Source organism: Eumetopias jubatus, unplaced genomic scaffold (genome assembly GCF_037043125.1).
Source record: "Eumetopias jubatus isolate StellerSeaLion01/CBP00866 unplaced genomic scaffold, mEumJub1_p1.0 scaffold_1, whole genome shotgun sequence".
Classification (NCBI taxonomy): domain Eukaryota; kingdom Metazoa; phylum Chordata; class Mammalia; order Carnivora; family Otariidae; genus Eumetopias; species Eumetopias jubatus.
In genome coordinates, this window is record NW_028274807.1 from 44,129,901 (window position 1) to 44,150,913 (window position 21,013).

At 32.5% G+C, this 21,013-nt stretch overlaps 1 pseudogene; it reads left to right on the forward strand.

The window, feature by feature from the left end:
* Positions 1-16,405: 16,405 nt before the first annotated feature.
* Positions 16,406-17,156, forward strand: LOC114221076 (small ribosomal subunit protein eS6 pseudogene; annotated as a pseudogene).
* Positions 17,157-21,013: the final 3,857 nt, after the last annotated feature.

The following is a 21,013-nucleotide window of genomic DNA, read 5'->3' on the forward strand; positions in this document are numbered from 1 at the left end:
CGTCTCTTTTTCTTGGTTCCTTCACCGCCCCAGGTCCCCAACTCTCAGAGGTCAACAAAAAGTAATAAGGAAAAAAATGTTGGGTTTATTAAGGGGCTAGTAAAGACAGCTACAGAGAGAAAAGAGGACCAGACATTAGATCTTGGGTCACTCCAACTTTAGGAACAGGATGTGATAGAAAACCTAGGAACAGAGAGAGTTAAGTGGGAAAAAGTAGAAGATCCAGCAATAGTGAGTTAAAAGTAGGAGTTACATTTAGTACTGAGCAAACAAACAGCACAGTGTTTCAGAATCTATATGAAGATATGTTTTGTAAAAAAAAAAAAAGAGAGAGAGAGAGAGAGAGAGAGGACAACTACTTCAGATTCTACTGAGATGTCAAGAGAAATGAGCAGTTTGATAATGTGGAAATAATTAGGGACTGAAAAGGGAGCTTTTAAAATGAATGGATGAAGATTAAATCCTGATTGGATTGGGTTCAAAAGAGGGTAGAAGGACAGGGAGTAGATAGGGAACATAAACAAAAGTACTAACAAGCGTTTCTGTATTTATTAAATGCATTCATCCTAGGAAATTTTACTAGGACGAATTATTGGAGAGATTCTTCTTTTTCTGTCATATAACGAATTCATTTCAAAGCTATAACATGAGAAATCTACTACCTCATAATTTTATATATACTTGATGTAGCCTTCAAAATTGAAGGCAAATTGAAGAAAATTTCAGTTAAATAAAAACTGGAAGAATTTATTGCCAGTAGATCTGCACTACAAAAACATACTACATCATGTTCTTAGCTTGAAGAGAAATGGCAAAAGATGAAATTCAAGTGTGCAGAAAGTAATGAACAACAAAAATGAAAAATTTGAGAGTAAATATGACTGCTCGTTTTTCTTCCTTTGTAGTTTTAAAGGTCATATAACTCTTTAAAACAAAACTGTAACACTATTTGAAGATTTATAATGTATATAGATGTAATATGTGATAATGATACCACAAAGTGTCAACAGAAGTGGATCCATGAAACTATACTATTGTAAATTTTTCGTATTTTATATGAAGTGGAATATTTTTTTAATTTTTTATTATGTTAATCACCATACATTACATCATTGGTTTTTGATGTAGTGTTCCATGAATCATTTGCATATAACACCCTGTGCTCCATGCAGAACGTGCCCTCTTTAATACCCATCACCAGGCTAACTCATACCCCCACCCCCCTCCCTCTAGAACCCTCAGTTTGTTTCTCGGGGTCCATAGTCTCTCATGGTTCGTCTCCTCCTCCGATTTCCCCCCCTTCATTTTTTCCCCTCCTGCTATCTTCTTCTCCTCCTCCTCCTCCTCCTCCTCCTCCTCTTCCTCCTCCTCCTCCTCCTCCTCCTCCTCCTCCTTCTTCTTCTTCTTCTTCTTCTTCTTCTTCTTCTTTTTTAACATATAATGTATTATTTGTTTCAGAGGTACAGGTCTGTGAAGTGGAATATTATTAACACTAAGTATACTGTGATAATTTAAGGCAACCTAGTCTAATCCTTAGTGCAAACACTATCATATTAAAGTAATAAACAGCTAACATATAGTTAAGGGATTACAACAAAGTATTGAAAAAAGTTGTGATTGATACAAATAAACACATGAAACTGGGGAAAAAGAAAAAACGCAGATGACCAAATAGAAGGAAAAACAACAGAAAAACAGCCTCATCCAATCTTATCAATAATTACATTAACTATAAATGTACTTCAATTAAATGAAAAAATTGTCAGAAGGAATAAAAAACACAACCTCGCTATGGAATGTCTATGAAAGATAAATTTATAGTACAATAACAGATTTTTTGAAAGTTAAAATCAAGCTAGGACAATCCAAGGTAAGCAACATTAATGCAGGTAACAGTAAACAGTTATGACAAAAGTATTCAACAAAATTATTTTAGTATTAAATGTATTTTGCTAATAACAAGATGCCATCACATATCTGTTTAGAAAAAGTGAATTTCAACTCTAATCTCACTCTATACAAAAATTAACTCACAAACAACATTAAATCTTAAACTATGAAACTTTGAGTAGAGAAGATGGAAAAAACTCAGCATTTATATAATAAATAAATGAATAGGAATATAAATATATGAAATAAAGTATAATATAGTAATATATAATACCACATTCATAATATCATGAATTTACATACTATAAATATATTATAGTTATAATGAAAATATATTCATATAGTATAATATAAATATAAATAATATATAAATAACTCTTACTCTTCAATGGTAAGATGACAAACCTATTAAATGGGCAACACATTTGAAAAATTTACAGAAGGTATCCAGATGGTCAAAATAAACATAAAAATTCTCAACAATTTGAGGCACCACAGAAATAAAAATGAAATCTATATGAAGTTAACATATACCTAGGAGAATGGCCAAAATTTTAAAAGACTGAAGATGCCAAAGTCCTGCCAGTATGTGAAGTAACTGGAACTTTTACACATTGATGATTAGAATCAAAAAAGGGACAACTATTTTGGAAAAGAGTCTGATAGGTTTTATAAATTTTAATTATCCATTTACATTTTTATATTAGTATATAATATAGTTATATAATTATACACTTAGGTCTTTACCAAAAAGAAACAAAATCATGTTTCTACAAAACAACTTACACATGAATGTTCATAGTAGCTGAACTTATAGAAGCCTAAACTGGAAAATCCCAAATATTCAAAAACAAATAATGAGAAAAAATAAATTGTGGTATGCGGAACGGCATACTGATTAGACAACACCATATTTTAATTACAGTATATAATAATATAAATAATATATACATAGATTTAGTGCAAAAAAACAAGAAAGAACACATCATTCCAATTTTATAAAGCTGTAGAAAAAGCAAAACAAATGTATAATTAAAGAAAACAACTCTTTGTGGCCTGGAGTCAATGGATGTGGGTATGATTCATAGTAAAAGAGAATAAGAAAGCTTTTGTGATTATGAACATGTTCTATACCTTGAATGATATAGTGGTTATATATGTCCTATCTCATCACACTATATATTTAACTGTATTTTATCATGTATAAATTATATGGCAATAATTTGATTTATGTAAAAATTTTTGAGGGCAAAATGGATAGAAATAAATGGAGAAATAGACAAAAACATGATCACAGAGATTTTAGTATCCTTTCCTCAGTAATTGATAGAAAATTAGCCGAAAAATTTCAGTAAGAATTTACACATACTGTACTTCTCCATTAACCATAGTGACCTAATTGATATTTATACTACAACCAACAACTGTAGAATTCAAGTATACATGGAATATAATAATGTTAAATATTATTCTGAGCATGAAAACACATGTTAATAAATTTGAACAGACTGAAATACTTTAGAGAATGCTCTCTGCTCACAAAATACTTGAACTAGTAAACTATAATTTTAAGATACTTAAAAAAGATCAAAGTATGTGAAAAAAAGCACGTGAAAATTACACAGCAATTAGTATAGAATGGGTCAAAGAAAAATAAGGTAAATTAGAAAATGTTTTGAGCCGAGAATTATAAAAATACATCAAATCACAATTTGTGTAAAGAAGTTAAACCCGTTTTTGGAGATAAGTTTACAGACAAATTAGTTGTATATATCCCTGCTTTAAACAAAAGTAGTAAAGAATGAATTACAACAAATTTAGTTACAGAATGGAAGTAACACAGACAAGGAGAGAATCAGTGAAATAGAAAATAAAATGGAAAACATTATGCTGCTTGAAATGTCAGACACAGAAAGACAAATACCACATGATCTTACTTATATATGGACTCTAAGAAAGTCAAACTCATAAAAACAGATTGGAGAATGGTGGTTGCCAGGGTCTAGGGGATGGGAGAAATGGGGAGATGTTGGGCAAAGGGTGCAAAGTTCAGTTATGTGGGGTGAATAAATTCTGGAGATCTAATATGTAGAATGGTGATAATAGTTACCATAGGGACTATCATAGTAGTGTACATTTGAAAATTTTCTAAGATAGAGATCTTAAATTAAATCTTCTTAATGCACACACACACACACACACACACATACACATACAAGGGTAAGCACACAAAGGTGATGGATAAGATTTTTAGCTTGACTGTAGTGATCTTTCCATAAGGTATACATGTAAACATCAAGTGGTACATCTTAATAATATAAAATTTCTATATGTCAAAGGTATCTCAATTAATTGTTTTAAAAAGAAAACAAATAAGCCCAGAATGGTTCTTTGAAAATAAATTTGAAATTAATAAAATCGAATAAGACATTAAGAATGAAAGCTTAGGGTGCCTGGGTGGTTCAGTTGGTTAAGCGACTGCCTTCGGCTCAGGTCATGATCCCAGAGTCCTGGGATCGAGTCCCACATCAGGCTCCCAGCTCAGCGGGGAGCCTGCTTCTCCCTCTGACCTTCTCCCCTCTCAATTTCTCTCTCTCTCTGTCTCTCTCAAATAAATAAATAAAATCTTTAAAAAAAAAGAATGAAAGCTTAAAAACACACAATACCAATATAAGAAAAGAAAGTAGACAATGTGGACTCAGCAGATGTTAAGTAGATAATAAGAAAATATAATGAACAACTATTTGCCAATAAGCTAGACAACTTAAAAGAAATTGACAAATACTTTGAAAAGCATAACTTACCAAAAGGGACACAATAACTGGAATTTGAATAAAAACTTTAACAAAGGAATACAATATAAAACAAAAAACTTAAAGAATCCATAACTATTAAACAGACTGTATTTTAAAAAAAGATTCATACACATACACACACACACACACACACACACACACACACACAAATAAAATAAGCCAATAATTTTACTCAGGAATGGTATTAATATATAAAAAATAAATAAAACCAATTTTACATTCAGTCTTTGAGAACAAGCATTTAGTATTTGTCATCACAGAAGTCTAAATTATGAGCAAGAATATAAAACATATAAAACATTCAGAGCATTGTTTAAAAAAAAAGATTTTATTTATTTGAGAGAGAGAGTGAGAGAGCACAAGCAGGTGGAAGGAGCAGAGGGAGAGGGAGAAGCAGACTATCTGAGCAGAAGCAGAGGGAAAAGCAGGCTCCCCACTGAGCAAGGAGCCCGATGTGGGGCTCGGTCTCAGGACCCTGGGATCATGACCTGAGCCGAAGGCAGACGCTTAACTGACTGAGCCACCCAGGCACCCACATTCAGAACATTCTTATATTGTTGATGACACTGTAAAATATGGCAACCACTTTGGAAAAATGTTTGAAAATGTCTTATAAAGATAAGCATAGACTTATCCTATGATCAAATAATTGTATGCCTAGATATTTACCCCAGTAACTTAAAACATGGGCTCATAAAAAAGCTTATACCAAAATTATTACAGCAGCTTTATTCATAATAGCCCCAAACAGGAAACAACTGAAATGCCCATGAAGAGAAGAACAAATAAACAAATTGACATATATTAAATGAAATACTACTTAGCAATAAAAAGAAATGACTTACTAATATGTGCATGATACCATATGAATTCATCTCTAAGCAAAGAAACCAGACACAAGTGTACCTTCTGTATTATTCAGTTATATGAAATTCTACAATGGGAAAAACTAATTTATGGTGAATTTTTTTTTTAATTTCCTCTATATGGGAAGTATTTGCTGGAAAGGATATGATTAGGAAACTTTCTAGGATGATGGATAATCCTATTCTTTGTACACCAAACTCAACCTCATCAAAACTCATCAAAGTACACACTGATAATGTGTGGGTTTTGCTCTATGCAAATTTAAAAACAACTGTATTGAAAGCAAAAACCCTGGGGTCACAGTGTTGTAAAGAAAATCAGAAATAAAGTTTGAATTCAATGAATTGATATACTCATTTTTAAGTTCTCTATTCTATACAGGAACCTCTCAGTTATTACAGAAAATTGGAAGATATGTTAGGTATTAAATAATTTTATTTGTGATTTTAAGAACCTGGTGAACTCCAGAGTTCAGAAATAAATATAAATAGTGGGTTTTATTTTCTCTTGTTAACTTTATTTTTTGAAGCAGTCAAAAGGGACACATACCTAAAGCCATATATATAGTGCAGTCACAATTTTATACAGTGAGGCAAAGCATTTATCCAACAAATATTTACTAATAATCAAATAGAGCATTTTTTTTTTTTACTTTTTGTATCATGTTTATGTTAAAGGATTAAACCTGTACAGTACATTAGTGGAAGTTACATATTCTCCAGGTGCCCCATTGGAAGTATGAGTATAGCAGCAATTTAACATTTTTCTTTTTTTTTAAATGTTGTATTTTTATTATCATTCACTTCATAGTATTTCTTAATTTCCCCTGTGATTTCTCCTTTAACCCATGAGATATTTGGAAGTATTGCTTTATTTTTATTTTTTTATTATTATGTTATGTTAATCACCATATATTACATCTTTAGTTTTTGATGTAGTGTTCCATGATTCATTGTTTGTGTATAACACCCAGTGCTCCATTCAGTACGTGCCCTCTTTAATACCCATCACCAGGCTAACCCATCCCCCCACCCCTCCCCTCTAGAACCCTCAGTGTGTTTCTCAGAGTCCACAGTCTCTCATGGTTTGTTTCCCCCTCTGATTTCCCCCCCTTCATTCTTCCCCTCCTGCTATCTTCTTCTTTTTTTTAATTCCTCCTTTTATGGATCATATAAAAGAAGTTATTTTTCCAAATGATTAACGTATTACAGTTAGCACATGTGTATATGCCGAACATACACTCACAACTTGACTGCTAGCTGTGTCAAAAACATTGACACACACACACAGAGATACACACGTACTGACCGGATATACTTTAGCTGGTATTTTCACTAGGTTTACCACTGGGACCAAATCAATAATTGAACAGTAAATCCTGGGAAGCCTCTATTATTATTACATATGAGGTTATCAGGGAGTTTCAAATTGTTAATATTGAAAACATCCATGTATTCTTTTGAGATGCAGTGTGAATTTGCTGCACTATAGTGTTGGTTAGTAAGATTTAATATAGGAAACTCTGGAATAGTGTTATATAGAAAACTTGAGTGGTTATTAAAACAGTAACCTGAAATTTCCAATTTTACAGAACTCTGAGAGTGACTCAGACTTAAAATGTTTAAATTCCAGAAATGCACAGAGATTGCTACATTAAATATCCCCTGGAAATTATTGGAAGGAAATAATAGAGAAATGGGAAAGCAGAGGATAGCTTCTATTTCAAAAACCTATGCACATTTATTAGAAAGAAGGTAATAAACATATTCAGGATCACAGAACCATTGTATAAAACGATGGGGTAATGATGTTGAAACAATTGACAGAAACCAGCAATATGAGCCACAAAATTAAGCCTGATGGAATTAACCTTAAAATCCAATCAATGAATGGTTCACTTCCTGAGGGATAGATGAAGAGATTTTCTGTACAGTTTCAGATTAGGCTTGATAGCTTTATATCATGTGTTATGTATAGTGTGCACATATATGTAAGAGAAAATTCAAGCAAACAAAATCAGGGATTGTGGTAAAAATTTCTGACAAAAGAAAGTTAGTGGATTAGACTGATGTTGTATTGTGAAATGGCATGTCACAGTAAATACATAATAGTCATTAATTTTTTCCAAATGCATATAATATTATTTTAATATTTATTGAACAATTAATTTTTTAAAATGTGTTAATACCTCTTATAAGAAGCATGGTAATAAATAACAATTTTGAAGACCAATTTTGAACATAGCTTCAGCAAGAGTTGTTGACTAAAATTCCTTGAAGTGACAACTTAATGGTAAAAACAAAATAATGAAAAATGATATTAACTTAATTATGTAATAATACACAGTTATGCAGTTATGTAATAATAACTCTGCAGTAGAGTTTCTTAACTGGAAATACATAACCACATCAGTACCTTATAGGTTTTGCAGGATAGTAACAGAAAAATATATGATGTGTTCTTTAATATTCCTCATTGATTAACTCACTCCTAGATACAAGGTAAATTTTTAGATACCATGTTACTAATCATTTTATTTTAAAATACTTAGTATGTAAAAATAAAAGTATACTATTTTTAGATTATATTAGTGCATAAAATAAAATTTATGAACAGAGAACTCTCATAGTACCTTCAAAGACAACTATAAACATAATGAAAGCAACAAGTGTAACCATGATTACATTTCTAATGAACTGTAAATGGACAGCTGGTGGTACATTCAATTAGACACAGTCTATCATATAAATTTCATTTGCTCATTAGCTTTATCCTTTACTGCTAAACTTACCCCATTTAAGACCAGCAGGGAAAATCTGTGTTTGGAAAACTACTGAACTTATTGACTGAGATAAAATATTTCAGTGTCTTGGTCTTTATTGTCAGTTACCTGCAACTTTTAAAAAATGTATCATTTGAATGATATGTTTTCTCCCACTGAATTATTCTTTATCCTTTGTTAAGCTCTTCGATCCTTTCACTAAAATCAGAATCATCTTGTTAATGAACACATACTTACATTAAGTTGAGCAAAAGTTGGTATCCAGTTTTTAAATCCTATCTCTTCTATTTTGAAAAATGAGGCAGATACAAATTTATGAACTTCCTCCCCCTTTTTAATTCCACTGTTCACAGTTGTGTTTATTTTACTTATTACAAAGAACTGCGAATAAACCGGGTTATGTTTGCCTTATTAACTTTAAAAGTATATGTCAGGGCGCCCGGGGGGTTCAGTTAGTTGGGCGTCTGACTCTTGATTTCAGCTCAAGTTATGATCCCAGGTTCCTGGGATCAAGCCCCATGTCGGGCTCCACACTCAGGCGGAGTCTGCTTGAGATTCTCTCCCTCTCCCTCTCTCTCTGCCCCTTCCCCTGCTCTTGATCTCTCTCTCTTTCTCTCTAATATAAATAAATCAATCTTTAAAAGTGTATTGTCAATCTCACCGCTTCACCGGAGTAAAGTCATAGCTAGCTGACAATTCCCTACTACCCATCTTTTAAAATTCATATGTTACTGAATTTAGTGTTGTTTTAAATTATGCATGTGTATTAAATAATTTTAGAATGAGTCTCCTTGTCCTGATAATAGTGGCTAATGTATCAGGAAATCGCTCTTACAGTTATACGCCAGTTATTTTTTTCTTATCAAGTTTATCACTAGCTTACTTAAGACATAACACGTTTTTCCTCCTTGAGAGTTTTTTTAAATCTACTTTCATGTCTCTGTCTCTGTGTGAATTTCTTATTTCTTCCTACTGTTATAATACCATAGCCAAATTTTGACAGGGGTGGTAATTACTAAGCACTCTGTCAATTTATAAAGTAACTTCATTCTTATAAAAATCACATGATTTAAAAAGTAATTTTTCTTTTCTGACCCAGTATTTCTATACATATTTGTGGTATAATTAGATACATCTCATAACAACTAAGTTCCTACTATCAAGTTCAGTGAGATAACTTAATTCTTCTGTTTTCTTTCTTTTTTGGAGCAGTTTTAAGTCTATAACAACATTTTTTTAAAGCATTTATTTATTTATTTATTTATTTATTTATTTATTTATTTACTTGACAGGGAGAAACACAGCGAGAGAGGGAACACAAGCAGGGGGAGTGGGAGAGGGAGAAGCAGGCTTCCTGCTGAGCAGGGAGCCCTATGCGGGGCTCGATCCCAGGACGCTGGGATCATGACCTGAGCTGAAGGCAGACACTTAACAACTGAGCCACCCAGGCGCCCCTATAACAACATTTTTAAAAAGGTACAGATATATCCCAAATACGCCCTGCTCCCATACATGGTATAGTCTTCCCCATTATCAATATTATTCAACAGAGTGGTACAGTTTTTCCAAGGATGAACCCACAGCAACCTATCATAATCCCCTGATGTCCATAGGTGACCTTGTTCATTCTTAGTGTTGTATATTCTATGGGTTTGGACAAACATATAATGAGATATATCCATTATTATAAAATCTTAGAGAGTATTTCCACTGACCTAAAATTAATCTGTGCTATCTGTTCAACTCTTCCCCACCAACCCCTCTCAACCACTGATCTTTGTACTGTCTTCGTAGTTTTACCTTTTCTGGAATATTGTATAGTTGGAATTATGTAGTATGCAGTCTTCTCATACTGTCTTTTTTCACTTAGTAATATGCATTAAAGCTTCTTTTCATGTCTTTCCATGGCTTGATTGCTTATTTCTTTTTAGCAATGAGTAACATTCTACTTTCTGGATGTATTAGTTTATTTATCCATTCACCTACCAAAGGATATCTTGATTGCTTCCAAGTCTTGGTAATTCTGAATAAAGCGGCTATAAACATCCATGTGCAGGTTTTTGTGTGGACATAAGTTTTCAGCTCCTCTGCATCAATACCAAGGAGCACGATTGCTGGATCCCATAGTAAAAGTATGTTTCATTTCATAAGAAACTGCCAAACAGTCTTCCAAAGTGGCTGTACCATTTTGCATTCCCACCAGCAAGGTATGATGGTTCCTGTTGCTTTACATCCCCACCAGCATTTGGTGTTGTCAGTGTTCTGGATCTGGAACATTTTAAGAGATGTGCAGTGGTATCTCATTATTTTAATTTGCATTTTTGTGATGACATAAGATGTGGAGCATCTTCTCATATGCTTTTTGACATCTGTATATCTTCTTTGGTGAGCTATCTGTTAAGGTCTTGTCTCTCTCTGCCAAATAAATAACAATCTTTAAATAAATTTTTTTAAATTTAAATTCCAGTTAATTAATATGCAGTGTCATATTTGTTTCAGGTGTACAATATAGTGATTCAACACTTTGATACATCAGTAAGTTCTCATCACAAGTGCCCTACTTAATACCATCACCCATTCAACCCATCCCCCAATGTATCTCCCCTCAGTTTATTCTCTATAGCTAGGAGTCTGTTTCTTGGTGTGCCTCTTTCTTTTTTGGCTATTTGTTATCTTATTGTTGAGTTTTAAGGGTTCTTTGTCTATTTTAGATAACAGTTTTTTATCAGATGTAACTTTTGCAAATATTTTCTCCCATCCTGTGGCTTGTCCTCTTATTCACTTGCTATATTTATGAAATATTTGAATCATTAATTAGGACTGTTGATATTTTTAGAAATAATTATGATTTATATGAGGAGAAACTGATAGAATTAAACAAAAACTAATAAAATAGGAATGAATTATGTGGGCAAGTTCAAACATTAGAAGAAACAAAAAAGTCTGTGACAAGGACTATAACCAATCTGATATTGCAAGGTTAAATATGTTCTTCAAATTAATAACCATGATATAAAAGTATAAACTCAGTAGAATTAAACATAGAGAAGCTGAATTGGAAAAAATTATATGTATATACTAATACATATATTTACTACATATAATATATAATACATATATAATCTACATAATATAATACATATACTTAATACATGTAATATAATTTCTTTTTTAAAGATTTTGTTTATTTGACAGGGAGAGACACAGCGAGAGAGGGAACACAAGCAGGGGGAGCGGGAGAGGGAGAAGCAGGCTTCCCGCTGAGCAGGGAACCCGATGCAGGGCACAATCCCAGGACCTTGGGATCATGACCTGAGCCAAAGGCAGACACTTAACAAGTGAGCCACCCGGGCGCCCAACATGTATATAATTTTTTAATCTTAACTGAACAGTACAAAAAAGGGACTTGAATAAATGGATAAATGTAAAGAAATATTAGGATACCATGTTCCTGTTTGAAAAAGATTAAGGTAATATAAATATATCAATTTTCTTGAAATCGATTTGTAAATTAGTAAATTTAATGTGATGCTATTAATTCCCAAATATATTTTTTACTTTATTTTTAAATTTCCTTTTAAAAATAACTTTGGACTCAAAATAAATGGTAAAAATACTAGAGAGTTTGTTTGTGCCCTTTATCTTCCCCAACAGTATCATCTTAAAAAAAAAAACAAACAGGAATTTGACATTTTGAAACTATTAACAAAACTAGACACCTTATTCAGATTTTACCAGGTTTGCTTGCATTCTTTTATTCTGTATAGTTACATGAAATTTCACATGTATAGATTCATGTATAACTGTCAGATTAGAAAACTGTTCAATAATCACAAATAAACTCTCTTTTGCTCTCCTTTTATAGCCCTATCCGTCCCCAACCTTAAGCTCTGTCAAATACTAACTGATCTGTTCTCTATGACTGTAATTTTGAACATTGAAAAAAGTTATAGAACAGGAACAAAGCAATATGTAACATTTTCAGATTGGTATTTTTGTTCAATATAACGTCCTTGAGATTCACAAAATCATTGTGTGAATAATTATTTTGTTCCTTTTTATTGGTGAATTCTGCTCAGTTCTATTCCATTATATAGATATGTCACAGTTTATTCACCTGTTGAAGAAAATTTATGTGTTTTTTTTGGCTATTAGAAATAAAACTGCTATGAACATTTGTGTACAAATTTTTGCTAAACATGAAAGTTTTAATTTCTCTAGGATAAATACCTACAGTGTAATTGCTGTATAGTGTATCTTTAACTTTATAAGAAACTGCCAAACTGGTTCCCAGAGTGACTGTACTATTTTACATTTCCATCATCATTATAGGAAAGATATAGGCATTCTACAACTCCATTATACTTACTTGGTCCTCAATAGTATATTTCTGAGATATGTGCATGTTTTTTTAGTTACATATGTTTGATGATTATAACACATACCATAGTATTCTGTGGTAGCATCTACCATATTTTATCAGTTGTCAAACGATGATCTCTAAACTTCCCCTGTCTCCTCATTACTACAAAATTACATGTTCTGTAAAATATTTGTGTGTAAATTTCAATGTGGAACTTAGTAATGAGATCACAGGATATGTATAATATAATGAAAAGTGCCATATTTCTTTCCAAAATAGCTCTTACTGTGTCCTTCACCAGGAATGAGTTCTTATTTTTCATCTCCAAACCAAAATGTTTATTATCTAATTTTTGCCATGCTAATTCTTATAAATTAACATTTTTTTAGTTTGAGCATCTCTTACTGCTAGTGAGTTTGAGCATCTCTTCCTTATAATTACTTGCACTTCAGATTTCCTCTTTAGTGATTTTTGCTTTCTCATATGTTGACTGTGTTTCTCTTGGGATTTCATTTTCTTGTCTTAAAAGATTTCTTGGAATATTCTATTATCCCCTATCTCTTTTAGACATTGCAAGTATTTTATCCAGTATATCACCTCTCTACAATTTCTTTCATTGTAAACAATTTTGTATGTAATCAAATCAATTGTCTTTTCATGCAGTGAAAAAGAACATTTTTGATATTAATCAGTATGTTTTTCCACAACTTAACTACAAAACATTCTTTCTGTCTGCATAATTAGGGCTTATATAAAAGGAACATAATTAGTGCATAGGAATCACTTTGTGGAACTCTAAGCCTTTTTTGATATGATAAGCTCTGCCTTTAGGAAAACTAAAAAATATTGACCTGTCCATTTAAAAAGATTATGACACTATACTTCATTACACTTCTTTTCCACTCTCAATCATTTTTATGGAGCATGGAAATTGAAGTCACATTTTCTTACTCTCATTTTCATGTCTGATTTTAAAGTGTGAAATAATGCTCTTGAAACTTTACATCATATATCTTATATAGTGAAAAGTTGAATTGATGTCAACAGTAAAAATGTTATTTCTTTCCTTTCAGTAAATAGCTTTTCCCCATAAAGATTCTGACCCAAGATGACACACTGCGTGGTATGCTGTGTTACAAAGGCAAAGTTGCATATAATTTAAAATATAATACTGAAACTTACTTCTCTAAAAAAAAAAAGGGCTTCATGATCACTGGTGATACATAGCTTGGAGAGATAGGGAAAAAAAAGGTAGATGGATAAATAAGGCAAGACTTTTAGTTGTTTTCATTTAAAAAATATTGTGGAAAAATTCTTCCCTACATAGAAGATATCCCAAAGCTATGGTAAGTTTGAGGGAGGAAAACAAAAAAAAGGCAACTACTATATATAGTCTTCAGGATTTTTTTCAACATTCCACAGGAATTACAAATATATAATTCACAAATATGCCTTCACATATCTGAATTTTCATATTAGTCCTTTTATGCCCTATAGTAAAAACAGTTCAAAATAATAACTGCAGGACTCACTTCAATTCCTAACTCTCCTCTGGCATGTTCACAGTTTATATTTGCCAACTACTCATGAGAAGTATAGTGGAAAATAATATAATCAGGACCTGCAGCAACTAGCCTGAATTTCATGATAATTGAACACCATAGTTATATCCTCTTGTTGGATGATCACTTTATCATTATGTAATGTCCTTTTTTGTCTTTTATTACATTCTTTGTTTTAAAGTCTGTTTTGTCTGATATAAATATTGCTACCCCAGCTTTTTTTTTCTTTTTTCCAATTGCATGGAATATATTTTTTCCATTCCATCACTTTCTCTCTCTCTCTCTCTTTTTTTAAGATTTATTTATTTATTTTAGAGGGAGAGAGAGCGAGCATGAGCAGGGGAGGGGCAGGAGGATAGGAAGAAGGAGAGAAGCAGACTCTGCACTGAGTGCAGAGACTGCTGCAAGCCCATTTCAAGACCCTGAGAATTGTAAAAGCAATTACAAATTAAAGAAAGGAAAATGTCATTAACAAAAAAGGGCTGCTGGGTGGGTTAGTGAGTTAAGCAGCTGCCTTTGGCCCAGGTCATGATTTCAGGGTCCTGGGATGGAGCCCTGCATCCAGCTCCCAGCTCACTGGGGGCTCTGATTCTCCCTCTCCCTCTACCCATCCACCCTGCTCGTGCTCTATCTCCTCTGAAATAAATAGAATAAAATCTTTAAAACAAACAAACAAACAAAAAAAATCTAGCCCCTGGAAAAGTGATATTTGCTTACTATTTCAAAAGTTTTTTGTTAAATTCTGCTGTAGGGGGAAATAAATCCATTTTGCTCAATAAATAATCATTGACTAGAAACAGTATGTAATTTATTGGTACTTAATGTGTTACCCTGGGTAACAAACATTTCTGTGGTCCCATTTCAGTACTAACAATATCCGCTCTTTAGTTCAGGAGACAAACAAGAAAACTACAAATTAATTCTATAATGTGATATGCAAACTCACTTCTCAGGATACACAAACTAACACCTCAAGACCCAAGGTAGATAAAATAGACATTAAAAGTCAATCTTGTGAATTCCCTTTAAAAGCAAGGTGAAAAGAATGTGTTCCATCAACTGGACTCACTCTACATTTGATCTGTATGCTAGGCCTTCCTACATACAACCAAGATTGTATCAACTTTAAGAGTACCCTCCAAAAGTTGAATTTATTTGAATTGATCAAATTATCACAAAGTACTGAGGATGACAGTGATAGTAACAGGACCTAAGCGATAGACGAGGAAAATTTATTGAATTTATTCAATAATTCAATTCAATAAAATTCAATTCAATAAAATTTATTGAAAATAAAAATTGACACTCCAAAATAATGTAAGAGGCAACAGAACCAACGGTAAGGTATGGGAAAGGAGCAGGAAGTTTCACATTGTATGGTGTCCTTAATGATAGAGAAGAATTACTTTTGTGAGTAGATTGAGTCTGAAGATGATCAATTACACATGCAACACTTCTTGAGTTGTATTCTATCCCAAATTATGTGCATATTTGTTTAAATATGAAAAATATTTTACTGGTATTTTGGAATTTTCCTCAAACTGTCAAAAAGAACTAACTGGACCATATTTATCCTGTGACTCAGCACATTAAACTCACCCTAACATGCACCTCTGGGAGTTCTCAAGCTCCACTTTTGGAAATATGACTACTCAGCAAAATGGTGGAGGAAAATAAAGCTAAAATAGAAATGAATGGTGATTGTTGGACTCGGCAAATTAATAAACACTTAACTTCCACCAAATATATACATATTATTTAGCTAAAGTTATTCCAGGGATACATGCACAGAATGGCCAAACTTTATGCTACAGTAATTTAATATCAAGCATAATATCTAGTTGGGTAAATAAAATAGACGTTAAAATTCAGTTTCAATACAAGCTGAAATGTTACACTCTGTGATAAATGGGAGGGTGAGTGGGTTATGAATGATCAAATAAAAACTATGGATAGAAAATTCTGAGAGAACTATTGTCTATTTGGGGAAGGCCAGATCATTGATACATCAGCTTGGAGAGGAAAAAGATCTACCTTAAAGATTTATAATAAAATATTTGTATAAATTTAAATATCTACTACTGCTATTTTTCATGGCACCTCGGAGGCGATAGCCTGCTTCAGGATGAAGCTGAACATCTCTTTCCCAGCTACTGGCTGCCAGAAACTCACTGAAGTGGATGATGAACACAACCTTCGTACCTTTTATGAGAAGTGTATGACCACAGAAGTTGCTGCTGATGCTCTGGCTGAAGAATGGAAGGGTTATGTGGTCCGAATCAGTGGTGGCAATAACGAACAAGGTTTTCCCCATGGGGCAGGGTGTCTTGACCCATGACCGTGTCCGCCTGCTGCTGAGTAAGGGGCATTCCTGCTATAGACCAAGGAGGACTGCAGAGAGAAAACGCAAATCTCTTCGGGGTTGCATTGTGCATGCCAATCTCAGTGTTCTCAACTTGGTCATTGTATAAAAAGGGGAGAAAGATATTCCTGAACTCACTGATACTACTGTGCCTCATTGCCTGGAGCCCAAAAGGGCCAGCAGAATCCACAAACTTTTCAATCTCTCTAAAGAAGATGATGTCTGCCAGTATGTTGTGAGAAAGCCCCTAAAAAAAGAAGGTAAGAAACCTAGAACCAAAGCACCTAAGATTCAGCATCTTGTTACTCCACATGTCCTCCAGCACAAACGTCAGTGTATTGCTTTGAAGAAGCAGCACACTCAGAAAAATAAGGAAGAGGCTGCAGAATATGCTAAACTTTCAGCCAAGAATATGAAGGAGGCCAAAGAAAAACGCCAGGAACAGATTGCCAAGAGACGGAGACTGTCTTCTCTGAGAACCTCTACCTCTAAGTCTGAGTCCAGTCAAAAATGACATTTTCTAAGAGTGACAAATAAATAAGATCAGACATCAAAAAAATAAAAAATACAAATAAATAAGTAAATAAATAAATAAAAATATCTACTACTGATCGTTGAAGTAGTGTATCCTGAAACCCTGGAAGATGTAACAACATTTACCAGCACAACAAAAAACAAGTACTGTCATATTTTCATAGGTTTTGGTGTTAATATATATTTAGAGTAAGGAAGATCCAAAAACCAATAGTACCTTCTTTTCAAAAGGTTTTTTTTCTCTTGTAAATAGAAAAAAATGTAATAAATGAAAAACCCTTTGTTTCTTAGAGTAGTGTGAAAAAGCATATGAATAATTCATTCTACTCAATATGTAATTGATTTGAAAACCAAAATAGCACAATTAGATGACTTTAAAAAACTTTATTTTATTAATTAATTAAAATGGGCATTTTTTCCTAAGTAATTTTTTTGTTCCTCAATGCTTCTTTGCTCTGTATAATTATGTATAAGGTTGAAAACATAAGATTGATTTACATAATTACAAATTAAATTATACTAATTGAGCATTTTCAGGTATAAGTACATTTTATTTTAATCTGAAGTTTAAAAAATAAAATTTTCTTGTGATAACTACAAATAATAAAAAATTGTCACATTTAGAATAATAGTACCGTGAACAATTCCTTTTTAATAACACATGAAAAATAGTCCTAAAGTCATTCGATTATACATTGGAAAGTTATAATAAGCAAGTAAATTTCTTCTTTTGCTTGTTTCAGTTGAACTATGGAATAAAAAATCAAAGAATTTTCTAATTTTTTGTTATTAGATATTGCAAGCTATTTATTGTATCATCCATTATTTTAAAATAGTTGGTGGAAAAAAACAGAAAGAAATGGCAAGATCCATTTTATTATTTTATTTAATAATATTTAGATCTCAGTCAAGAAATGTCCTAGAAAAATAGTCACACCACCATTAAATTTTATGAAGAATATTGCAATGTGTATTTCTTAGATTTGTTGCAAAAGTCATGAGGGAGAGAAAAAAAAGTGTTTCCTAGTTAAATAATTTTTTAAATAATTTTAAACAAGATGCATATCATAACTCTGATTGCGAGATTCCCAAAACATATTAGAGGTTAAAGGTAAGGACAAGACTTGTAGAAAACTGCCTGCTTAGGCATTTTCCAAACCTATCTGATAGAGAAATAGAGACAAAGAGGAAGAAAAAGAAAACTTGCTTTGAGAACTTCCAGTTGTTACAAAGCAGGTTTCTAGGTTTTCCCTAAATACATCTGGGAAACATAGTGGCTTAAAACAAAGAAAAGTTGTAGGGGCGCCTGGGTGGCTCAGTCGTTAAGCGTTTGCTTTCGGTTCAGGTCATGATCCCAAGGTCCTGGGATCCAGCCCTGCATTGGGCTCCCTGCTCAGCTGGAAGCCTGCTTCTCCCTCTCCCGCTCCCCCTGCTTGTGTTCCCTCTCTCGCTCTGTCTCTGTCTGTCAAATAAATAAATAAAATCTTAAAAAAAATACTTTGATTCATTAATATATGCATTCAAGTCATAAAATAAATATTTACTGTCTACCTTCTACCTGACAGCGATTTTTCTATTCACTGAGAATTCAGTTATGAACATGAGAAAAGAATTCCCTCTCTCTCTCTCTTTCTTTCTCTTACACAAACACACATACTCTCTCTCTCTCTCCTTATATTCAACTGAGAGAAGAAAATTTAACACATAACTAAAAAAGAAAATTTCAAATAGCAAAAAGGAAAATTAAAGTAGCATTATGGTATACAGTGATTTCTACTTTTGTTGTTATTATGAAAGATCTATCTTAGGAGGTGACATTTAAAATTGAAATGTTAAGAAAGGAGCAAGTCTTGCAAAATCAAAATCACTGTGAATAGCTTTTATGGCAGAGGAAATGGTGTCAAGGTAGAATAGATTTGAGTACTTGAAAAACTGTAAACATATTTAGGCTGTCTGTGCCTAGACCAGAGTGCATAGAGGATGTTAAAATAAAATAAAATGAAGACCAGGCTTGAAGATCCCTCAGGAAGACAAAACCATTTAAGCTACATAAAAAAAAAACTTAGTCTACCTTAGCTCATAAACATAATCAAAATTAAATTTAGTTCTTGTAAATGGCTCTGAAAATCATAAATGAAACGTGAGTCACAACTAAAATGGTATAAAATAATCACTTTTAACCATTTCTCTGCCATTTGGAAATGCACATTTTGTAATAAACAATAATTGCAGAGGTTAAACAACTTCCTCATTTTCACTTTGTACGCCACCCTATAACATGCCTCCAGACTGCAAACCAGTTTCCTGTATGATGTTTCCTTATTCATGAACAGCTCAAGGAAAACTCTCTGAATTTTCTTTTGACAGAGACAAAATGTCCCAGGAAGAGAGTAGTTAGATGATGTAGACCTTTGTGTCCTGGCTATAAGGGCTGAAATGTGTTACCCCAAATTGATAGTTGAAGTCTTAACCCTTAGCACATCACAATGTGAATGTATTTGAAGATAGGGTCTTACAGAGGTAATTAGGTTAAAATGAAGTCATTAAGGTAGACTCTAATCCAATATAACTAGTATCCTTAAAAGAAGAAGAAATTAGGACACAGATACACCAAGAGGGAGAACACCATGTGAACATGAAGATAGTCATCTAGAAGCTAAGGAGAAAGGCCTCATCGTGCTGATATTTTGATCTTGGATTTCCGAAGGCTCCAGAAATATGAGAAATGTCTTTTGTTTAAGCCTCCCAGGTCTTTGGTACTTTGTTACAGAAGCCCTAGCAAATTAATACACTGACTAACCAGTTTTTATTTTATGCTAAGTGTGAGAGTTGATCACTGAAGGGCTTTCAGCAAGGGAGTGTCAGAATCTATTTGATTTATGTTCTTTCAAGAATATTCTGAATAAATGTGTACAATTCACTTCTATAACATGGTAGGAGGAATAGTAGGGAAACCATAAATAAATCTTTTTTGCAGAATAGCAGAAAATATACACACGTGTTTGTATATGTGTATATATGAATTAGTTAATATCTATACATTAATTAATTTAATCTATGCCTTATGTAACCACAGTGCTTCATGGTATTTATTTATTTTGGCAGCTTTGTTATAACTCAAAATTGGTTATGAAGTCACAATTTTATTTTCCTTAAAGTCTTGTCATTAGTATTGTATGTTATAAATAAATCTGGATGCTTAGCAACCTGGCCATATATATTATTGCCCTACTAATGATAAATTAGTTTTTGTTAATTTTGCTTTGTTTTTGTTTTTTGGTAAACATGTTTGTTATATCCCAAAGACAGAGAAAAGAGCACACTTTCATACATATGTATATGATGTGTATATAATATATACTATACTCTGATATATATTTCAAATTTAAAAATCAAGTTATTAATCCACGTTAGAGAGTTTAATATATTGAAAAATGCACAATACTGGGAATGAAAGGAAATATCACTTAAATGCCTTATTGTATCAAGTTAACAACTTAATTAGTAAATCTTAATTGCTATAAATCTATGTATTAATAAAACCTATTAGAAATGTTGAATTGATGAAGGAGATTGACTTAAAGACAATCAAATAAATACATGGCAACTATTATAGATATTAAAATACTTGATATAAATTAATTCATTAATTAACCAGAACCCCAGATACAAATGCCAACTCTCCCTTTAAAATGATATATTTATTTTAAAATACATTTTTTACATCTGATTTAATTTACAAAATTACATCAAAGTGGAATGTATAGTCAGTGAAGAGCATTCTTCAGAGATAAAACATATGTTACCAGTAGCAGTTGTCTGATGAAGCTTCATTAT